Source organism: Grampus griseus (genome assembly GCF_964374135.1).
Source record: "Grampus griseus genome assembly, chromosome: 2".
Lineage (NCBI taxonomy): Eukaryota > Metazoa > Chordata > Mammalia > Artiodactyla > Delphinidae > Grampus > Grampus griseus.
In genome coordinates, this window is record NC_139018.1 from 47,415,861 (window position 1) to 47,427,178 (window position 11,318).

Consider the following 11,318-nt stretch of genomic DNA (forward strand, 5'->3'; position numbering starts at 1 on the left):
TTCTTCCCTGTTACGATAATATGTCGTGGAAGATTTTCAGTAGGCGATTCCATTTAGGAATTAATTAAAGAAGAGATTAAAGACCTCTCCATCACTGCAGTGTCACAAGTTGCTTATCCATCTCATGGGGACCTCTGTGACGCAGGGACATCTCACAAGAGAAACCAGAGGTAGAGCAGGCAGGATTCAGGCTGATAAAGTCAGAATCCCAAGTGTCCAGCATTCTGGCTTCACTTTTCTTTAACATTTAATGCACTGGCTAAAACCCTCATTCTAAATACTACACAATCCAAAATTGTAACAGGGAAGAGCCAATTTCGACTCCACGTTGGATCTGTTTCTTTGACTTTAACCTTTGCTTTTCATTGCTTTTGTGATTATAATCATACATAATGGCCTGCCTCAGGGAACCCTGTCCCTCTGCCTGAATGTTAAACCAAAGTGCCTTTGTTCAGCTCACAGTTAGACAATCTGACCCTGCCCACCTGTGAATGGCTGCAGAAAAGAAGAAATTAACACTGTCCCCTCCCGATGCTGGACATTCCAGGAGATGTTTTGCAAGACTGATGGCCCTTTATACCTTACTTCCTCACCACCTCTCCCTCTCTATTCTGCCTTTTTACTTTACTCCTTCTTTGATGGTATAAAAGAAACTGGCACCCAGACCCCGATAAGTTGGTTTTTGGGGGACCCTAGTCCACCATCTTAGTCTGCCAGCTTTCCGAATAAAGTCGTATTCCTTGCCTCAACACCTCATCTCCCGATTTATTGGCCTGTCGTGCAACGAGCAGAGTGAGGTTGGACTCGGTAACAGAATCTCTGGTGGGATTTTCATTCATTCCAATAATTTTTTATTGAGTGACTACTGTGTGTCGAGCTCTATTTTAGGCACTAGAGATAAAGCAAGAAAAACACAGATTAAAAAAAAAAGTCCTGCCCTCATGGAGCTTACATTCTTCGTGTGTGCTGGGAACAGGGAAGTTGGTGATGGGATGGCTGATCTGGTGGGTTCATTCTGAAGCCTGTAGCCCCCTGTATCCTGGTAGCTGCTGCCATCTCTCTCTGCCGTGGTGGGCAATACCACCCCCACTTTCTTCACTCCCCACAGAGTACCACTAATACAAGCTGGTGTATAATAGGTTTTTGTAGGGGGTGAAGGGTAAAAGAAGATGATTGCATTAGTGAAACGCAAGAAACAACTTAAAATGGAATATTAAATATTGCTGATCTAAAAAGCCACTACCCATTCTCCCTGGTGGACTGTTTCTTGCTGGCCATATTCTCCCTCAGGCTCTGGCTTGTTGCCGTCTTCTCCCACCTCTCTCCCAAGATCCTTTTCCCAGCCCCTGGTTCGCCTAGCTGCCAGCCTCTGACCCTCAATTTCCTTTTACTTTTCTCATGCAAAGCAATTCACCCACAGCTTCTGGACTATGCCCTGGGGTGAGGTGGATGGAGAGAGAGGGGCTTCACCTTTCCCATCCAAAAAGTCAGCCAAGATATTTTTTTAAACAAAGAGCCATCTTTCCTGTTTTGAATCACGCCACTCCTGTACTATGTGAAGGCAGTTGCAGTCTGTTCTAGTTTCAATAGAATTTTTTTTTCTCATTGCCGTCAGCCAGCAATTGTGGGAAAACAGTATGCAGAATGAATTGCTAAAGACTACCAGTAAAGTGGAATTTTAAGCACTCTCATTAACAAAGCCTTTGGAAAATGTCATTAAAGATTCCAAACAAGTAAGCAATCAATCCCAGTAAACTCAATATAGAACAAATAGAAAGTGAGAGCCTTTCGAAAAAATAAAGCTGGATCACTACCTCACGTATTACATTAAAATGACTTTCAAATATATCAAAGATTCAAACAGAAAAAAGAGTCCACAAAAATAATAGAACATGATTGAGGTTTCAAAAAACAATATTTTGGGAGTAGAAAAGACTTTGTAAGTATGATATTGAATCTAGAAAAAGAAAAGAAAAAAGTTAACAATCTGACTGAATATAAATATTAAACTTCCACAAAGCAAAATTACCATAAGTCAAGTCCAAAAAAAGTGTGAGAAAACGTTTAATACAAAAAACAGATTAGAGAATAAATTCCTCAATAGACAACTCAAATATCATCGAAATGAACAACAGAAATTTTAGAGGTAGGCAAAGGATATGAACAAGCAGCAATACACACACATGGTCACTAAAAATATGAAAGTATGTTCAACTTTGCTCCTACTTAAATAAATAAACATTTTGAAAAGGATATTGTTTTCCACCTAGCAGATTGGCAAATACATCAAAATTTACAATACCAAGTGGTGGTAATAATAAGAGGAAACACTCATTTTCATATATGTTGATGTGTAGTGTAAATTGGTGCAAACTTTTTGATAGATACTTAGGTAATATCTGACTCAAATTCTACCTTGGGACTTTTTCCTCAGATGTATGTAAAATGATGTTTTAGTCAACATTGTTTATCATGACAACACAATTATAACAGTGTAAATGCCCATGACAGGAGTGGTTATTTCAATTATAGTGCATTCATACAATAAAATACTGTGCCACCATATTAAAGAATGAAGATAGTTATATCATAGACATATTATTATGGAAAGAAGTAGTAATACCATTTGTATAAAGATGTATACATAGCACTTTTGAATCTCAATTCAAAAATTGAAGAGTACCCAAAAAGTGTAACTTTATTTCTTTTGAGCTATATGTAATGTCGATATTGAATTCCTATTCAACCAAATGGCAAAAACCTAATCATAACAAATTTGATGTCCCACTTTCCTGAGGGTTGTTGTTGTTGTTTTTAGCTCTGCAGAGGGTTATTTTTAAGTTCTGGGGGAGTTTACAGCTTGGCAAGACCTTCAATAGACAAAGACATCTGTTCCCTTGAATGGTCATCTATCCACATTGGCTTCCATGAGTCATCTTTTTTCCATCTGGTCTACCATGATCAGTTCACCAAGGACTAATATTTAACTGGTAACCACCCGTAAAGGCAGTACAATGTTTTAACCAATTTTTAAAATATTGAAAAACTTCTAATTGATAAACAGACACTGCTTTAAGCACTCTCCTTCACCCACTAGACCTGGCCACCCTCCCCCTCCTCTACCAGAGGAGCCTTCCTTACCTCCTCCACAATCCAACAGCTAAAGGGTTATTGCCAGGCACAGCCAGAGCTTCCAGGAGCCTGTTCTAGGGACACAGCCAGTATGTCTTCAGATTGGCAAGTATGCTATGCCTGCTGCTAAATATTGTCAAATGCTGACTCCCTCAAAACACTGCCGAAATACTCTGTTCATAAAGCAAAGCTGAGTTTATTGCTTACTGTAGTAAAAGGAAAGCGCTACACTGACAGAGTCTTAGTTATATTCTGAAGTGGAAAGGCAAAGTTGGAATGTTTATGAGGTTTGGGGTTTTGGTTTAAGGCAAGTCTTCAAATAAGGGGATGATTTAATTAATATTGGGGAAGGATCATGATATAATAGTTTAGGATTGGTGTATACAGCAAGGTAAGGTTTTTTTTTAAGTTTTATTTTTATGTATTTATTTTATTTGTTTATTATTTTTGACTGCGCTGGGTCTTCTTTGCTGCGCGCGGACTTTCTCTAGTTGCAGCAAGCGGGCGCTACTTTTTGTTGCGGTGCGTGGGCTTCTCATTGCGGTGGCTTCTCTTGTTGCAGAGCACAGGCTATAGGCCCGTGGGCTTCAGTAGTTGTGGCGCGTGGGCTTCAGTAGTTGTGGCTCGCGGGCTCTAGAGCGCAGGTTCAGTAGTTGTGGCACACGGGCTTAGTTGCTCCATGGCATGTGGGATCTTCCTGGACCAGGACTCGAACCCATATCCCCTGCATTGGCAGGTGGATTCTTAACCACTGGCCCACCAGGGAAGCCCAAGGTAAGGGTTTTGAGGCAAGGGTTTTAAAGAGTCTTGGAGAATAAATCATCATTTGATGTTATGTATTAAACACTTAGATGTTTATTTAAATGGGTTTTTAGGGACGTTCTTAAAATGGGAAATACAGGTATTTGCAGCTTTTATCTTCTTGGTTAAGAGTTTCCTGAAATAATAAATATAGATGAAGACAATTAAATAGTTAAGTTACATTAATGTGGAAGACATACTGTTTATACACAGATAGTTTCATTTCTCATTGTTATGGTCATTCATAAGCCTGAGCTGAAGGATAGGCCCTTAACATCTGGGAGTATGATAGACCCAGATGTTCACTACGCTGAGTTGTCATGACTGAGTATCATGTTTCTTAAGGTGGTCTTTTCAGCCTCCTGAAGTGTAAAGTTTTTCTGTTTGTTCTTTGGATGGTCATTTGTTGGATCATTTGATGGGTCAGTGACTACCCAATGGGACAAACTCAGAATACCACTCATTTGAACACCACAGCACAAACACTAAGAGAAGGATTTCTGATCAGAGTTTGTAGTCCACTTTTCAGCCAGAATCCAATATTACCCAAATTAAACTAAGAAAAAAGATCTCATCACCAATATAAAGAGTCCATAGAACCAGGTATGGAATATTAGCCAAATTGCTTAATTTCATAATGTCTTTGTTTGCTTCCTAGAGCTTTTTAACAATATTAAAGATCACAAAGAGGTCTGCAGGAATATAAACACAACATTATTTTCCAAAATCAGCAGAAGATACCCTTCAAGAGGTCAATATTGTATCTAAAATGCTCTATTCTGAATCAGTGTCTGTCCAATTTCATGAACCTCTTGGATGAGATCTATAGCCTTGGTAGATCTCTGGGCCACAAGATTTCCCTACTTTCTATACTTATAAAATATGAAGGGAAGGCTTCCCTGGTGGCGCAGTGGTTGAGAGTCCACCTGCCGATGCAGGGGACACGGGTTCGTGCCCCGGTCCGGGAAGATCCCACGTGCCGCGGAGCAGCTGGGCCCGTGAGCCATGGCCACTGAACCTGCGCGTCCAGAGCCTGTGCTCCGCAGTGGGAGAGGCCACGGCAGTGAGAGGCCCGCGTACCGCAAAAAATAAATAAATAAAATAAATAAAAATTTAAAAAAATATGAAGGGAAGTTGCTGAAAGAGAGAAGAAATCAGTCCAGAATTCCCCTTGGGCAGTTAGGGTTTCAATTCTCCAATCAAAACCCAAGTTTTCTCCTTGATTTACGTTATCTAACAACGTCTTATTCTGAGAGGGAAACGAATAGCCCCAAATGGGCTCTGTGTGAGGCCAGGAACTATCAGTTTACCAACATAACAAGTTCCCATTTAGTTTGCAAGGAGTATCTAGTAGCCCTTTCTATACTAATCCAATACCAGTCTTAAAGGGTCCCCTTTGACCTGTTTTTAGTCAAGATACCCCTAAGGCATTGTCACATAGTGTTGTAATATTTTGGCTCCATGAATCAAGAATGATCCAGGGCCAGGCAATGAAATTTGCAAGTAGCAAAAGCATTAGCAAAGGGACATCCCTGGTGGCGTAGTGGTTAAGAGTCTGCCTGCCAATGCAGAGGACAAAGTTTCGATCCCTGGTCCAGGAAGATCCCACATGCTGCAGAGCAGCTAAGCCCGTGCACCACAACTACTGAGCCTGCACACCACAACTACTGATGCCCGCACACCCTAGAGCCTAGAGTTGTGTGCCACAACTACTGAGCCCACATGCTCTAGGGCCCACGTGCCACAACTACTGAGCCCACGTGCTGCAAGTACTGAAGCCTGCATGCCTAGAGCCCGTGCTCTGCAACAAGAGAAGCCACCGCAATGAGAAGCCCGTGCACCACAACAAAGAGTAGCCACCGCTCTCCACAACTAGAGAAAGCCCGCGCACAGCAACGAAGACCCAACGCAGCCAAAAATAAATAAATTGATTAATTAATTTAAAAAAAAAAAAAGAATGAAAAAAAAATAAAAAAATAAAATAAAATAAAAAAAAAAGAATGGAGGCTTTATAGGGAACATAGATAAAGGTAGCCTTATATCAGCAAAAGAGGCAATAAGATAGCTATAAAAACAAAAATCAAAAGAATGCAGGTTAAAACATGACAATATATGGTCTTGTTCAGTGGATCTTGGGTAGAAGCTGTCTATGTCTCATGTAGTCTTCTGTTTTATCTGGAAGTCTTAGGTGAATTGTGTCTCTTTCCAAAGACTTTCTACTTTGGAGGGTTCTTAAGAATCTTCAGTTTGAGTTCTCCTGCAGTGACTTTATTGCAGTGATTCAAGGATGGTTTATGCCTCTTTAATTAAGAGGCATGAATCCAAGGAACAACGCTTTGGAATATCACTACCATTCTAGTTAGCTAATAGGGTCTTTTCCATCAGGGTTCAAGAGCTGTCCTTCTCTTATATTTCTTCCAAAAGCCAGATCTTCAAGTTTTAGGTCATAAAAGGAATATTTAGATGTTTAGGAAAGGCTACTCATAGTTGCTGATAAGACTGTGTGTACTATATGAATTCCCTGCATGTCTACTTGGTCATGTCTATTTGTGATAAGATGGGCTCTAAAATTGGGGAAAATATTCCTAGATGCATGGCTGGCCTGTTAGTAATACATGAGAAGAGAGTCAGTGAAATTCAGAAGAAAAACTGATCTCATTGTCATTAAAGTCAATAGCAATGTCTCAGGACATAAAAATACAGGAGTCTCTAAGACCTTTGCTAATAGAGTTTTGGAATTCCCTTTGTATTTTCTGCCACTCCTGAAGATTGTACATGATATAGAACAGTGAAGTTTCTGTTTAAGTTGCAGGCTTTGCAAAGTTCTTAAATAATAGCCTCGGGAAGGGGAATGGGATTAGAGACATAGGTTGGAATTCCCCACGTCAGAAACAAAATCAAATAAATTTGTTTTCTATTGTTGGAGCCATAGCTCTCTGACAAGGAAAAGATTCAATCCACCCTGAGAATAAGCAAACAGGAGTTTGCCTCTGTCTAGAATGTAGAAAGCTGGAAAGAGTTTCACTCCCATCCTAACAACAAGAAAATGCCAGATAATGATATTTCTTAAACCCATTCAAGACCTGAGGTCATAATGCAACCAAAAAGCCTGAAACCCAAAAAAAGACATACCCTTCCAAGAAGAGACGGGACATGAGCACTGACTCACATACGGCAGAGTACTGGGGGAAAAAAAGACACTAGGTGCCGTAGATGCCTGTAGGAAGAACCCAGCTAACATTTATAATGAACACTAAAGTTGGAGTGTGGACTACCATGAGAGGATAGAGCCGTAGGAGCAGTAGACACAAATGGAGTTCACACATACTCACAGGATCTTCTCCATGAACCTCCACCAGCTGCTGACAAGAATGACTGAAGCAGAGCAGGAAACTGGCAAATTCTCCTTCAGTGAGACATGAATGAAGAGAAGTGGCCACCACTATGCAAACCCTTGGGACTTCCCTGGTGGTCCAGTGGTTAAGACTCTGAGCTTCTACTGCAGGGAGAGAGGGTTTGATCCCTGCTGGGGGAACTAAGATGCCACATGCTATGTGGCATGGCCAAAAAAAAAAAGTACAAACCTTATCCAGTCCCTATTCCCCTATGGATGAAGAGACTTAAGATATTGGAAGAGCAGAGAGAATCCTGTAATATCCAGGGCACTGGTGATGACCCATTGCAACTGGGGAAAATGTAAAGGAAAAAACCCTCTACTGCTGAGAGTGGAGCAAGAAACAGTCCTGTGCCCAGATCACTGAAGATCTCCTAGGATTAACAGAAGGGCAGAAACTCTCTCCTATGTAATACCCGCCAAGGTCTGGCGGCAGCCATCAGCGGAGCCGAGATGGGCGCTTACAAGTACATCCAGGAGCTACGGAGGAAGAAGGAGTCAGACACGATGTGCTTTCTGCTCAGGGTGCGCTGCTGGCAGTACTGCCAGCTCTCTGCAGTGCACCAGGTCCCCTTTCTCCCCCCACCCACCAGGCCCAAAGAGTCACACAGGCTGGGGTACAAGGCCAAGCAGGGTTATGTCATATATTGGATTCGCGTGTGTCGCAGTGACCGCAAACGCCCAGTTCCTAAGCGTGCCACCTATGGCACACCTGTCCACCATGGTGTCAACCAGCTGAAGTTTGCTCGAAGCCTTCAGTCTGCTGCTGAGGAGTGAGCTGGACGCCACTGTAGGGCCCTGAGGGTCCTGAATTCTTACCGGGTTGGTGAAGATTCTACGTACAAATTCCTTGAGGTTATTCTCATTGATCCATTCCATAAAGCTATCAGAAGAAACCCTGACAGCCAGTGGATCACCAAACCAGTCCACAAGCACAGGGACTTGCGGGGACTGACATCCGCAAGCAGAAAGAGCCGCAGGTTCCACCACACTATCCGTGGTTCTCGCTGCACGGCTTGGAGAAGAAGCAATACGCTCCAGCTCCACCGCTACCACTAATATAAGTAATGTTTGTAAAATTCTTACCTAATAAACAGTCTAGGACATTCATGTCTACTTTAAAGTGTTTTTTTAACTTGTCTGTTAAAACTAGTTGTCTGCAGATTGACTCATTGAATGCACTGTCAAATTATGAAAGTTTAAGTGCAATCATGTTTGAAGACTTTAAGTGATGGTATATCTTGTTTCTAATAAGGGAAATGCCTGTGTTTTTGCTTTATTAGGGAGTCGATATGTCCGTGTTTAAAATGCTGTTTGGTACAATAGGTGTAAAATAAACTCTGTAAAATAGGAGTGCAGAAACTAGTCATGTAGATTTGTTGGTGCATGTGATGAAACCTACAGCTTTACTGGGTGATGCAATGCTCTGCTGGTTTACTCTGAAGTGGCTGTTTTATGGAGTTCGGCAAGGACAAACTTTTTAAATTGGACTTTCCTTGGAATTGTGAAGGACGTCCTGATCTTTTACCATGATCATATGCAGAAAAATAATGAGAGTTGACTAGAGCCCACATTTTTAGACTTAATCTAATATTCCATTTGTGTAACTGTTGCTTCTGAAAGGTGAAAAGTAATGCCACCATTTTTAAGAGAATTGAATAAACCTGTTGCAAGAGGGTTCTCTTAAATATGAAACAGATCCTAGTTAACCTAAATTAAATTGCCTTAGCCTCAATGGTACCTCTGAAGTTCACATAAAAGGTGGGAGCTCCTGGTTCAATCCCATGACTCTGGGATCTGTAGAATACTTAACTTCATGCAAAATAGTCATGGTATTTACACTGGTGTATCTTGAAACTAATGGAAATTGAACAGTAGATAAATGAGAAGGCAGTTATTAGCCCTAAGGTTTGTAAGCTAGTGATGCTAGGATTGGGAAATTGGTGTTCATCAGGTACCTTTCAAGTGTGGGAGGATAGAAAAAGCTTGGATCAAAATTTTAAATGTTTTATCTGTAGTATTAGTTTGTGACCATTACGAACTCTCTAAGCTATCTTAAGGGGGGAAATAGGGTTGGTTTTATTTAAAAGTAACATTGCTAAGTCTAATCAGTGTTATCTTGGGTCAAGCCACTTTATCCATTCTCATAAGGCTACTGAGAAAAATCATGTAGCTGGTGTCAATACAAGTTCAAATGGTTTCCAAAAAAAAAATCCACCAAATACAAGGCAGAGTTTGACTGCCAAAGGAGATTGAGCAGGATCATTGAGAAAGCTCTACCCCAAAGACCTAGGTACACTGCCTAAGATTGAGACTGGACAAGAAAATAGAGAATCCCCTCTGTCCTCTACCACCAGGCTATTACGCACCAGGTAATAAACTACAGCAGCCTAGCCCTTGGGGAGAGGTAAGAGCATGGAGAGAGATCACCTCTGTGGCAGTGGCACACAGAGAAGACTGAGGTAGAAAAGCTGAGGGTAGAATTGAAACATTAAGAGAAATCCATTAATACCAAGCCCTTCCTCTAAGCACAAGGTAATGATAAAGGAAGTTGAAGTTTGTAGTGTGCACTGAAGGTAACCACAAAGCAATAACAAAACCCAAACTCAACTCAAATCCTGACTATATTGACTCAGTCCCCTGTGCAAACAGCCTAGAACAAGAAGTGTGCCTATTTCCTGGCCTAAATACTATTTACCTTAATCTCTACTATATTACACAAGAAGTACCTCTTTCAACAACAAAAAAATATGAAACAGAAAGACTCAAATGAAAGGAACCCATCATCTAGAGACAAAGCAATCAACAGAACAGATACAGAGATGACACAGATGTTAGAATTACCACAGGGGGCATTTAAAATAACTATGATTCATATCTTAAAGGTTCTAGTGGAACATTTTGTGAGGTTTCAGGAAAGTGATAGAAACTATAAGAAATAAAAACTATTAGAAATAAATTTTAAGGTCTATTTAGAATATAGGTAACAGAAACACAGACGAAGGATGGGCTCATAAATAGACTAGACATAGTTGAGGAAAGAATCAATAAACTTGAAAATAGACCAATAGAAATTAACTAAATGGTTTCATTATACTTGGAGTGGCGGCGCCCTCAGCCACTTCTCTGCACTATTTGGGTGGCCTCCTGAAGGCACTGCGCAGCAACTCCTACGTCAAGCTGAGCCAGCACTGGGACCAGCCCTTCTGGCGTGACAGTGAAGAACAGGAAAAATTATTGAAGAAAAGCTGTACATTGTATGTTGGAAATCTTTCCTTCTATACAACTGAAGAACAAATCTATGAACTCCTCAGCAAAAGTGGTGACAGAGAGAAAATCATCATGGGCCTGGATAAAATGAAGAAAACAGCATATGGGTTCTGCTTTGTGGAATACTATTCAAGAGCAGATGCAGAAAATGCCATGCAGTACATAAATGGAATGTGTCTGGATGACCGGATCATTTGCACAGACTGGGACACAGGCTTAAAGGAGGGCAGGCAGTATGGCCGTGGCCGTTCTGGGGGCCAGATGCGAGATGAGTATCGTCAGGACTACGATCTGGGAGAGGAGGCTATGGAAAACTGGCCCAAACCTGTGAGTGGTGAGAGCCCCATCATGAAAAGCTCACTCCTTTGGCCAGTTGAATTTGATGTGCATTACCCAAGGTCTGCGAACCTTCCCATTTTTACCAAGCTTTAATCAATGTCTCTAACTGAGCTGGAAGCCTCTTCATGGTTTTCCTCTTAAAAATTATTAAAGGACAGAATCCAAAAGAATGCCTTTAATTCTATAGTCTTCGCATCTTGGTCGTGTGTCAGATTACCAGAATAATTTACCAGGTCAAAAATTGTGTTCCTTAGCAGCAGACTTGACATATAATATTGATCTATCAGCCCAAAACACACTTCTTTTAGGAAGATTGGAAAAAAAATTTTAAGTGTTTACCATGTTTACTTCTAAGTAGGTCTACCTTGGGGCCTGGAATTAC

At 41.1% G+C, this 11,318-nt stretch overlaps 2 pseudogenes across 2 annotated transcripts; both read left to right on the forward strand.

Moving 5' to 3' along the window:
• The first annotated feature begins 7,780 nt into the window (after nt 1-7,780).
• Nucleotides 7,781-8,386, forward strand: LOC309819230 (large ribosomal subunit protein eL15-like; annotated as a pseudogene). The gene has a single exon. The product of its transcript is annotated as a large ribosomal subunit protein eL15-like (transcript).
• Nucleotides 8,387-8,619: 233 nt separating this feature from the next.
• Nucleotides 8,620-10,935, forward strand: LOC309819231 (nuclear cap-binding protein subunit 2-like; annotated as a pseudogene). The gene is made up of 2 exons: nt 8,620-8,644; nt 10,431-10,935. The product of its transcript is annotated as a nuclear cap-binding protein subunit 2-like (transcript).
• The last annotated feature ends 383 nt before the right edge of the window (nt 10,936-11,318 follow it).